We start from the raw sequence: 10,273 nt of genomic DNA on the forward strand, positions 1-10,273 counted from the left end.
CAAAGGCGTTTGTCATAGAATGAAAAACCTGATTCTAAAATTCAGGTAGAATTGTAAGGGGCCCTGTATAACCAAAACAATTTACAGAAAGAAAAATAAAATTAGAAGACTCACACTTCCCTATTTCAAAATTACTATAGAGCCACAGTAATTAAAATATTGTCATATCAGCATACGGATGGACATATAATTAATGGGATAGAATAGAGAATCAGATAAACATTACATATGTGGTCCATTGATTTTTGTTTTTATTTATTTATTTATTTTTGAGACAGAGTCTTGCCCTGTCACCCAGGCTGGAGTATACTGACCTGATCTCAGCTCACTGCAACCTCCGCCTCCCAGGTTCAAGCTATTCTCCTGCCTCAACCTCCAGAGCAGCTGAGATTATAGGCACCTGCCACCACACCTGGCTAAGTTTTGTATTTTTAGTAGCGATGGGATTTCACCATGTTGGCCAGACTGGTCTTGAACTCCTGACCTCAAGTGATCCACTTGCCTTGGCCTCCCAAACTGCTGGTATTACAGGCATGAGCCACTGCTCCCAGCTGGTCCACTGGTTTTTAACAAGGGTGTCAAAATCCTTCAATATGGAAAAAATATTCAAGAAAGAATGCTAGAAAAACTGAATATCTACATGCAAAAACAGTGGACATTCTACCTCACACCATGTACAAAAATTAACTCAAAATGAAAGACCTAAGTGTAAGAGGGAAAAGTATAAAACTCAGAAAAAATATGTAGTGAGTCTTCAAGACCTTGGATTTGGCAATGAAGCCTTAAGTATGCACCAAATGCACAAGAAACAAAAAAAAAGATAAATTAGACAGTGTCAAAATCAAAAATTTTTGTGCATCAAAGGTCACTACAAAGGAAGTAAAAACACCATCCACAGAATGGGAGAAAATACTTGCAAATCACATGTCTAATAAGGTTCTAGTACCCAGAACTGTTACAACTGAACAACCAAGTGACAATTGACCAAATTAAAACGTAAAAAGGATTAGAATAGACATTTTTTTCCAAATAAGACGTGCAAATAATCAGCCAGCATATGAAAAGATTTTCAACCTCATTAGCTATTGGGGAAATATAAATCAAAATGACAGCAGGATACCACTTTATACCCACTAGGGTGGCTATAATTTCTTTAAAATGGAAAAAAATCAAGTATTAGGAATGATATGGAAAGATTGCAGCCCTTGTACTTTTCTGTTGGGAAATTTTACTTTTAGGTATATATCCAAGAAACAAGTGTTCAATCAGAAACATGTGCATGATGTCCATGGCACTATTTACAATAGCGAAAAAGTGTAAAGAATCCAAATGTCAACTGAGGAACGGATGAACAAAATGCAGTATATGCATACAGTGGAATATTAGTTGGTCTTAAAAAGAATGAAGCACTGGGCTGGGCATGGTGGTTCACACCTGTAATCACAGCACTTTTGGAGGCCGAGGTGGGCAGATCACGACTCAGGAGATCAAGACCACTCTGGCTAACATGGTGAAACCCATCTCTACTAAAAATACAAAAAATTAGCTGATTGTGGTGGCACGCGCCTGTAGTCCCAGCTACTCAGGAGGCTGAGGCAGGAGAATCGTTTGAATCTGGGAGTCAGAGGTTGCAGTGAGGAGAGATCGTGCCACTGTGTTCCAGCCTGGGTGACAGAGTGAGACTCCTTCTCAAGGAAAAAAAAAAAAAAAGAAGAAGAAGAAGAAGGAAGCATTAATACATGCTACAATATGAATGAACTTCAAAAACTTTATGTTAAATGAATGAAGTCAGATGTAAAAGGTCACTAATGTATGATTCCATTGATATGAAATATCTAGCATACGTAAATGCAGAGAAACAGAAAGCAGATTAGTGGTTGCTCAGGGCTGGGGGTAAAGGCAGTGGGCAGTGTCTACTTAATGGTTATGTCATTTACTTTTGTAGGGATAAAAATGTTTGGGAACCAGATAGAAGTTATGGCTATACAACATGGTCAATATAGTAGCTTTCACTGAAATGTACACTTTAAAATGGTTAATTTTACATTACCTAAATTTTACCTCAATTAGAAAATACATAGAGCTTAATGAAAACAAAATAGAATATATTAAAATATGTGGGATGAGTTAAAATAGTGCCGAGAGGAAAAACTACATCATTAAATGTTAATTTTAAAAGGTCTTCTCTTTTTTAAAATGTCTACTGCAAAAATAAAAACTAGTAAAAGAAGAGCAAAGTAAGCCCAAGGTGAACAGAAGGAAGGAATGAACAGAAGGAAGGAATTGGTAAAGGCTTTTTGTTGGTTTGTTTGTTTGTTTGTTTTGAGACAGAGTCTTGCTCTGTCACCCAGACTGGAGTGCAGTGATGCAATCTTGACTCACTGCAACCACCACCTCCCGGGTTCAAGCAATTCTCCTGCCTCAGCCTCCTGAGTAGCTGGGATTATAGGCGTGTGCCACCACGTCTGGCTAATTTTTGTATTTTTAGTAGACACTGGGTTTTACCTTGTTGGTCAGGCTGGTCTCGAACTCCTAACCTTGTGATAGGCCGGCCTCGGCCTCCCAAAGCGCTGGGATTGCAGGTGTGAGCCACCTAGCCCGGCCCAAAGATCTTTTTATTAATGAGATTTAATATTAAAAAAAAACAGCTGGGCACAGTAGCACATAAGTATAATCCCAGCACTTCAGAAGGCTGAGATGGGCAGATAACTTTAGCCAGAAGAATTTGAGACAAGCCTAGAAAACATGACAAAAACCTGTCTCTACAAAAAATATAAAAATTAGCCTGGCATGGTGGTGTGTGTCTGTGGTTCCCGCTACTTGGGAGGCTGAGGATCACTTGAGCCCAGGAGGTCGAGGCTGCAATGAACCATGATAGCACCCCTGCACTGCAGCCTAGGCAACAGAGTGAGGTATTGAAAAAACAAAACAAAACAAAACAAAACAGAAAAGTTAATGAAACAAAGAGCTGGTTTTCTAGGGAAAAAAAAATTAACAAAATTGATAAACCTCTAGCGAAGCTGGCAAAGATTAAGACAGAGACAGTATATCCAAATATTAGGAATAAAGTAGAGAGTATCTCTATAGAACCTGCAACTATTAAAAAGATAATAAGGAATACTATTTTAAAAGTTACACTTGAAAATTGACAAGAAAAAAGGACCAATTTCTTAAGAATCTCAAACTTCCAAAACTCAATGAAGATGAAATGTGCAATCTGGATATTTCTATAATTATTAACAAAAATTAATTTAAAAGCTCCTTAATGAAAAATCTATAGGACCAGATGTTTCACTAGATAATTCTTACAAACATTTAAAGTATAATTAACACTGATTTTACACAAACTCTTCCAGAAAATAGAAAACACTACTCAATTCATCTTATAAAACTGGTATTACTTTAAAACCAAAATCAGTCAAAGACAGTGCAAACCAAGAAAAGCATAGACCAGCGTCTTGTAAACTTAGATGTGGAGGTCTTCATTTGAATTTAAGTAAATCTAATCCAACAGTCTATCTTGTAGTTCGTTCAGGTTGCTATAACAAAGTACTATAAACTGGGTAGTTTATAAATAATACAAATTTATTTTTCACAGCTCTGAACACTGGGAAGTCCAACATCAAGTTAACAGCAGATTCATTGTCTGGTGACGGCCTATTTTCTGACTGAAAGATGGCATATTATTGAAGAAGATAGCCAGTTTCCTGGGTCTTTTATGAGGGCACTAATCCCAATAACGAGGGTTTTACCTTCATGATCTAATCACCTTCCAAAATTCCCCACCTCTTAATGGTCTCACCTTGGTGACTAGATTTCAATATATGAATGTTGGAAGGACACAAACATTCAGACCATAGCAGTCTATAAAAAAGAATAATACACCATAAAAGTGTAAGAGTTAGTCTATCTATGTCTGCAGGGTTCTTTCAATATTTAAAAAGCAGTTTTGCTGGACTGAGCTGGTTGCCTTCTGTTATTGTGGCGGTGACTCACTTCATCCAAACTTCTTGATACTTTTGCTTCTGGAGATCGTATTTCTCTAAGATCTTCCAGAAAAAAAGTCTTAAAGCCATTTAGCCTTTTTTCCAGTCCAGCTCTTAAATTTTTTCCTCCTCTTCCCCAATAATAACATGAGTGCAGATCCAGCTTGTCCACAAAGCCTGCCTTGCTCCGAAGCATCCGACTATAAAGACTCTTCACCTACACCTGTAATTTGTGGGCCTGAAGAAAACTATTCATCCTTGCAAATGTCTTCTGCTGAGATGCCTCACACAGAGACTGTCTCTCCTCTTCCTTCCTCCATGGATCTGCTTATTCAGGACAGCCTGGATTCTTCCACCAGTTCCAAAGGCAAACAGCCCACTTCTGCAGAGAATAGTGCCACAAAAAAGGAAAACAAGGTCCTGGTCAAGAAACAGAAGACCAGAACTGTGTTCGCTTCCAACCAGCTGTGTGTACTCAATGATAGATTTCAGAGACAGAAATACTTCAGCCTCCAGCAGACGCTGGAACTTTCCAACATCCTGAACCTCAGCTACAAAGGTGAAGACCTGGTTCCAGAACCAGAGAATGAAATCTAAGAGGTGGCAGAAAAACAACTAGCCAAAGAATAGCAATGGTGTGATTCAGAAGGCCTCAGCACCTATCTACCCCAGTCTCGACTCTTCCTACCACCAGGGATGCCTGGTGAATGTGACTGGAAACCTTCCAATATGGAACAACCAAACCTAGAGCAATTCAACCTGGAGCAACCAGATCCAGAACATCCAGTCCTGGAGCAACCACTGCTGGAACACTCAGACCTGGTGCACCCAGTCCTGGAACAATCAGGCCTGAAACATTTCCTTCTATAACTGTGGAGAGGAATCTCTGCAGTCCTGCATGCAGTTCTAGCCAAATTTTCCTGACTTGGAGGTTTCCTTGGAAACTGCTGGGGAAAGCCATAATGTAGTATAGCAGACCACTAGGTATTTTAGTACTCCACAATTCATAGATTTATTCCTGAAGTACTCCACAAACATGCAACCTTAAGATGTGTGAAGATGAGTGAAGTTGATATTACTCAGTTTCAGTCTGGGCACTGGCTGAATTTTTCCTCTCTCCTCCCTTCCCTCATAGGATTTCTGTTGTTTGGAAACTACGTGTTCTGGTTTCCATTATGCCTACCCAGTCAATTTGATGGAGGGTGGGGAATGCTTGGAGCCTTATCAGAGAGGTTTCTTTCTTTTTTCCTATTAGATCTTCCTGGAGAAAAGACATTTTAATAACCTTGGCTGCTAAGGACAACATGATAGAAGCTGTCTCTGGCTATAGATAAGTAGATCTGATACTAGTTTGGATATCTTTAGGGTTTAGAATCTAACCTCAAGAATAAGAAACAAAAGTAGAAATTGGTGTGATGAAGGTATATTCCTATTGTTTGGGATTGGGCTTTACTTATTTAAAAAAAAAAAAATATTGAGTCCGGGTGCAGTGGCTCATGCCTGTAATCCCAGCACTTTGGGAGGCCAAGTCAGGCAGATTACCTCAGGTTAGGAGTTCAATACCAGTCTGGCCACATGATGAAACCTTGTCTCTACTAAAACACAAAAATTAGCCTGGTGTGGTCTCAGGTGCCTGTAATCAGCTACTCGGGAGACTGAGACAGGAGAATCACTTGACCCCAGGAGGTGGAGGTTGCAGTGAGTCGAGATAGAGTCACAACAATCCAGCCTGGGTGACACAGCCAGATTCTGTCTCAAAAAAATAAATAAAATAAAATAAAATAAAAACTCTACTGAGGTGAAGGGTGAAGGACTGAGGTGAAGGGTGAAAAGTTAAGCTGTAACACACTTCGTTGACTTCCTCAGCCCTTTATGGCTCTGTTTTAAGATACCCCATATTTTGTTGGTTATGCTAATATTTGTGGAAAGAAGTCTTGTATTTGCTGTGTTACAATGATATCAATATTACTTTGGCTGGTTTAAGTACAAATGAATAAAACAACCATTTTTTCTTTAAAAATATTTAAAAAGCAACAAATGTAATATCAATGGGCTAAAGAAGAAAACTGTATGATCATATTACTGATAGAGAAATAACATTAAACAAAACTCAGTAACTATTAATAATAAAAACTCTCGGCAAACTAGGAATACAGGGAACCTGATACAGAGTGTCTACATTATACCTACAGTTGACATGATATTTAGTAATTAAAGATTGAATGCTTTCCCATGAAGTTGGGAACAAATCAAGAATGTTCACTCCCTGTAATCCCAGCACTTTGGGAGGCCGAGGCAGGCAGATCACAAGATCAGGAGTTCGAGACCAGCCTGACCAACATGGTGAAACCCCGTCTCTACTAAAAATACAAAAATTACCCGGGCATGGTGTTGGGTGCCTGTAGTCCCAGCTACTCAGGAGGCTGAGGCAGGAGAATCCTTGAACCCAGGAGGCGGAGGTTGCAGTGAGCCGAGATTGCACCACTGCACCCCAGCCTGGGCAACAGAGAGAGACTCTGTCTCAAAAAAAAAAAAAAAGAGAAATATATATATATATGTATGTATATAAATAAAATAAAAAAGAATGTTTACTCATCTCTCTGTTTGTTGTTGTTGTTGTTGTTGCTGTTGAGACAGAGTCTTGCTTTGTCACTCTGGCTGGAGCACAGTGGTGTGATCTCAGCTCACTGCAACCTCCATCTCCCTGGTTCAAGCGATTCTCCTGCCTCAGCCTCCTGAGTAGCTGAGATTACAGGCGTGCGCCACCACACCCAGCTAATTTTTGTATTTTTAGTAGAGACGAGGTTTCACCATGTTAGCCAGGATGGTCTAGATCTCCTGACCTCGTGGCCTGCCTGCCTTGGCCTCCCAAAGTGCTGTGATTACACACTTCGGCCACCGCGCCTGGCCCTTATCACTCTTGTTTCTAGCCATCACAATAAGGCAAAAGAGGAAACAAAAGAAAACAGATTGTGAAGAAAGAAGTAATATTGTCCCTATTTATATGTGAAATGATGATCTATGTAGGAAATATCAAGAGATATACAAAAAACTTATTAGAACTAATATGGGAACTCATCAAGGTCACAGGACACAACATCAACACACAAAAATCATTTGCATTTTTATATAGTAATACTGACCATGTGGAAATCAAAATTTAAAACACAATATAATGTACAATCACTCAAAGAAAATATTTAGTTATACATGCAAGAAAACATGTATAGTTCTGTAGGCTAAAATTATCAATGCTAATGAAAGAAAACATGAAGATCTGAATAAATAGAAAGCCATTTGTGTTAGTCCACACTCGCATTGCTATAAAGAACCACCTGAGACTGGATAATTTATTTTAAAAAAGAGGTTTAATTGGCTCATGATTCCACAGACTGTACAGGAAGCATGTCTGAGGAGGCCTCAGGAAATTGACAATCATGGCAAAAGGTGAAGAGGAAGGAAGCACATCTTACAAAGCCAAAGCAGGATGAAGAAAGGTGAAGGGGGAGGTGCTACACACTTTTAAACAACTAGATCTTGTGAAAACTCACTCACTATGACAAGGACAGCAAGGGGGAAGTTTTCCCCCAGCATCCAATCACCCCCCTACAAGGTCCCTTCTCTAACATTAGGGATTACAATTTGACATGAGATTGGGGTGGGGACATAAATTCAAACCATATCATTCTGCCCTGGATCCTCTCAAATCTCATATACTTCTCACATTGTAGAATACAATAATCCCTTCTCAACAGTCCCCCAAGTCTTAACTCATTTCAAGATTAACTCAAAAGTCCATAGTGCAAAGTCTCATTTGAGATAAGGCAAATCCCTTTCACCTACATGAAAGTCTGTAAAATCAAAAACAAGTTAGTTATTTCCAAGATACAGTCAGGTACAGGCATTGGGTAAATACAATTATTCTAAAACAGAGAAATCAGGCAAAACAAAGAGACTACAGGCCCCATGCAAGTCCACAACCCAGCAGGGCAGTCACTAAATCTTAAAACTCCAAAATAACCTCTTTTGACTCCATGTCTCAAATCCAGGCCACAATGATGCAAGGGTTGGACTCCCAAGGCCCAGAACACCTGTTCCCCTGTGGCTCTGCAGGGTACAGCTCCCTCAGCGGCTTTCATGGGCTGGCATTGAGTCCCTGCAGCTTTTTAAGGTGCATGGTGGAAGCTGTCAGTGGATCTACCATTCTGGGGTCTGGAGGATGGTGGCTGTCTTCTCACAGCTCCACTATGCAGTGCCCCAGTGGAGACTTTCTGTAGGGGATCCACCCCACATTCCCCCTCCTCACTGCCCTACTAGAGGTTCTCCATGAGGTCTCTGCTCCTGCAACAGACTTCTGAATGGACATCTAGGTGTTTCCATACATCCTCCAAAATCTAGGTGGAGGCTCCCAAGCCTCAACTCTGTCCTTATGTGCACCTGGAGGCCTAACACCATGTTGAAACTGTCAAGACTTACAGCTTGCACCCTGTGGAGCAGTGGTCTGAGACATGTCTCGGGCCACTTTTAGTCATAACTGGAGTTGGAGTGACTAAGATGCAGGGTGCAGTGTCCCAAGGTTGAGCAGGGCAGCGGGCTCTGGGCCTGGCCATGAAACTATTCTTCCCTTCTAGGCCAGGCCTGTGATGAGAGGGGCTACCACAAAGGTCTCTGAAATGCCTTGAAGGCATTTTCCTCATTGTCTTGGCTATTAACATTCAGCTCCTCTTAATTTATGCAAATTTCTGCAGCTGGCTTGAATTTCTCCCAAGAAAATCAAATTTTTTTTCTACCACATGGTCAGGCTGAACATTTTCTAAACTTTTATGTTCTGCTTCCCTTTCAAATATAAGTTCCAGTTTTGGATCATCTCTTTGCTCATGCATATGACCATACGGTGTTAGAAGCAGTCTGGCTACATCCTGAACACTTTGCTGCTTAGAAATTTCTTCTATCAGATACCCTGAATCATCACTCTCAAGTTCAAAGTTCCACAGATCCCTAGAGCAGGGGCACAATGTTGCCAGTCTCTTTACTAAAGCATAGCAAGAATGACCTTTTTTCTAGTCCCCAATAAGTTCCTCATCTCCATCTGAAACATCCTGAGCCTGGGCTTTATTGTCCATATCACTATCAGTATTTTGGTCACAACCATTCAACAAGTCTCTAAGAAGTTCCAAACTTTCCCTCAACTTGCTGTCTTCTATTGAGCTCTATAAACTGTTCCAACCTCTCTGCCCATTGCCCAGTTCTAAAGTTACTTACAGATTTTCAGGTATCTTTATAGCAATGCCCCACTCCTAGGTACCAATTTTCTGTATTAGTCCATTCTCTCATTGTTATAAAGAAATACCTGAGACTGGGTAATTTGCAAAGAAAGGAAGTTTAATTGGCTCATGGTTCTTCAGACTGTACAGGAAGCATGGCTGGGGAGGCCTCAGGAAATTTACAATGATGGTGGAAGGCAAAGAAAAAGGAAGCATGTTTTACAAGGCCAGAGCAGGAGGAAAAGAGGGTGAAGTGGGAGATGTTACATACTTTTAAACAACAAGATCTCATGAGAACTCACTCACTATCATGATAACAGCAAGGGGGAAATGCACTCCTATGATCTACTCACCTCTTACCAGGCCCTTCCTCGAACACTGGGGATTACAATCCAACATGAGGTTTGGGCGAGGACACAAATCCAAACCATATCAGCATTCTACGTCCATGGATTGGAAGACTAAACGTTCTTAAGATGGCAATACCATTCAAATTGAGCTAGAAATTCAACACAATTCCTAACAGAACCCCAGCTAAGTTATTTGTAGAAATTGACAAGCTGATCCTAAAATTCATATGTAAATTCAGAGACCAAAATAGCCAAAACAATTTTTAAAAAGAAGAGTAATAATGGAATACTAGTACTTCTCAATTTCGAATTTTACTACACAGCTACTGTAGTCAATGCAGTGTGCTACCTGCATAAGGACAAACATATAAAATTTTTAGTTCTGAAATAAACCTTCATATTTACAGTCAATGATTTTCAACAAAAATGCCAAGACAAATAATCTTTAAAAAAGAGTGCTAGGACAATTGGATAAACACACATAAAAAATAAAGTTGAACCCCCTACTTCACACCTTATTTAATAATTAACTCAAAATTGGTAAAATGTAAGAGCTGAAACTATAACACTCTTAGAATAAAATATTAGGAATAAATCTTTGTAACCATCTATAAAGCAATGATTTCTTAAATATGACACTATAGGCAAAAGGAACAAAAGGAAAAATAGGTAA

The 10,273-nt window shown here is 39.8% G+C and overlaps 1 pseudogene; it reads left to right on the forward strand.

Annotated features, from left to right (window-relative positions):
* The first annotated feature begins 4,133 nt into the window (after positions 1-4,133).
* LOC117078172 lies at positions 4,134-5,043 on the forward strand (annotated as a pseudogene).
* The last annotated feature ends 5,230 nt before the right edge of the window (positions 5,044-10,273 follow it).

Source organism: Trachypithecus francoisi, unplaced genomic scaffold (genome assembly GCF_009764315.1).
Source record: "Trachypithecus francoisi isolate TF-2019V2 unplaced genomic scaffold, Tfra_2.0 Lachesis_group6, whole genome shotgun sequence".
NCBI lineage: Eukaryota > Metazoa > Chordata > Mammalia > Primates > Cercopithecidae > Trachypithecus > Trachypithecus francoisi.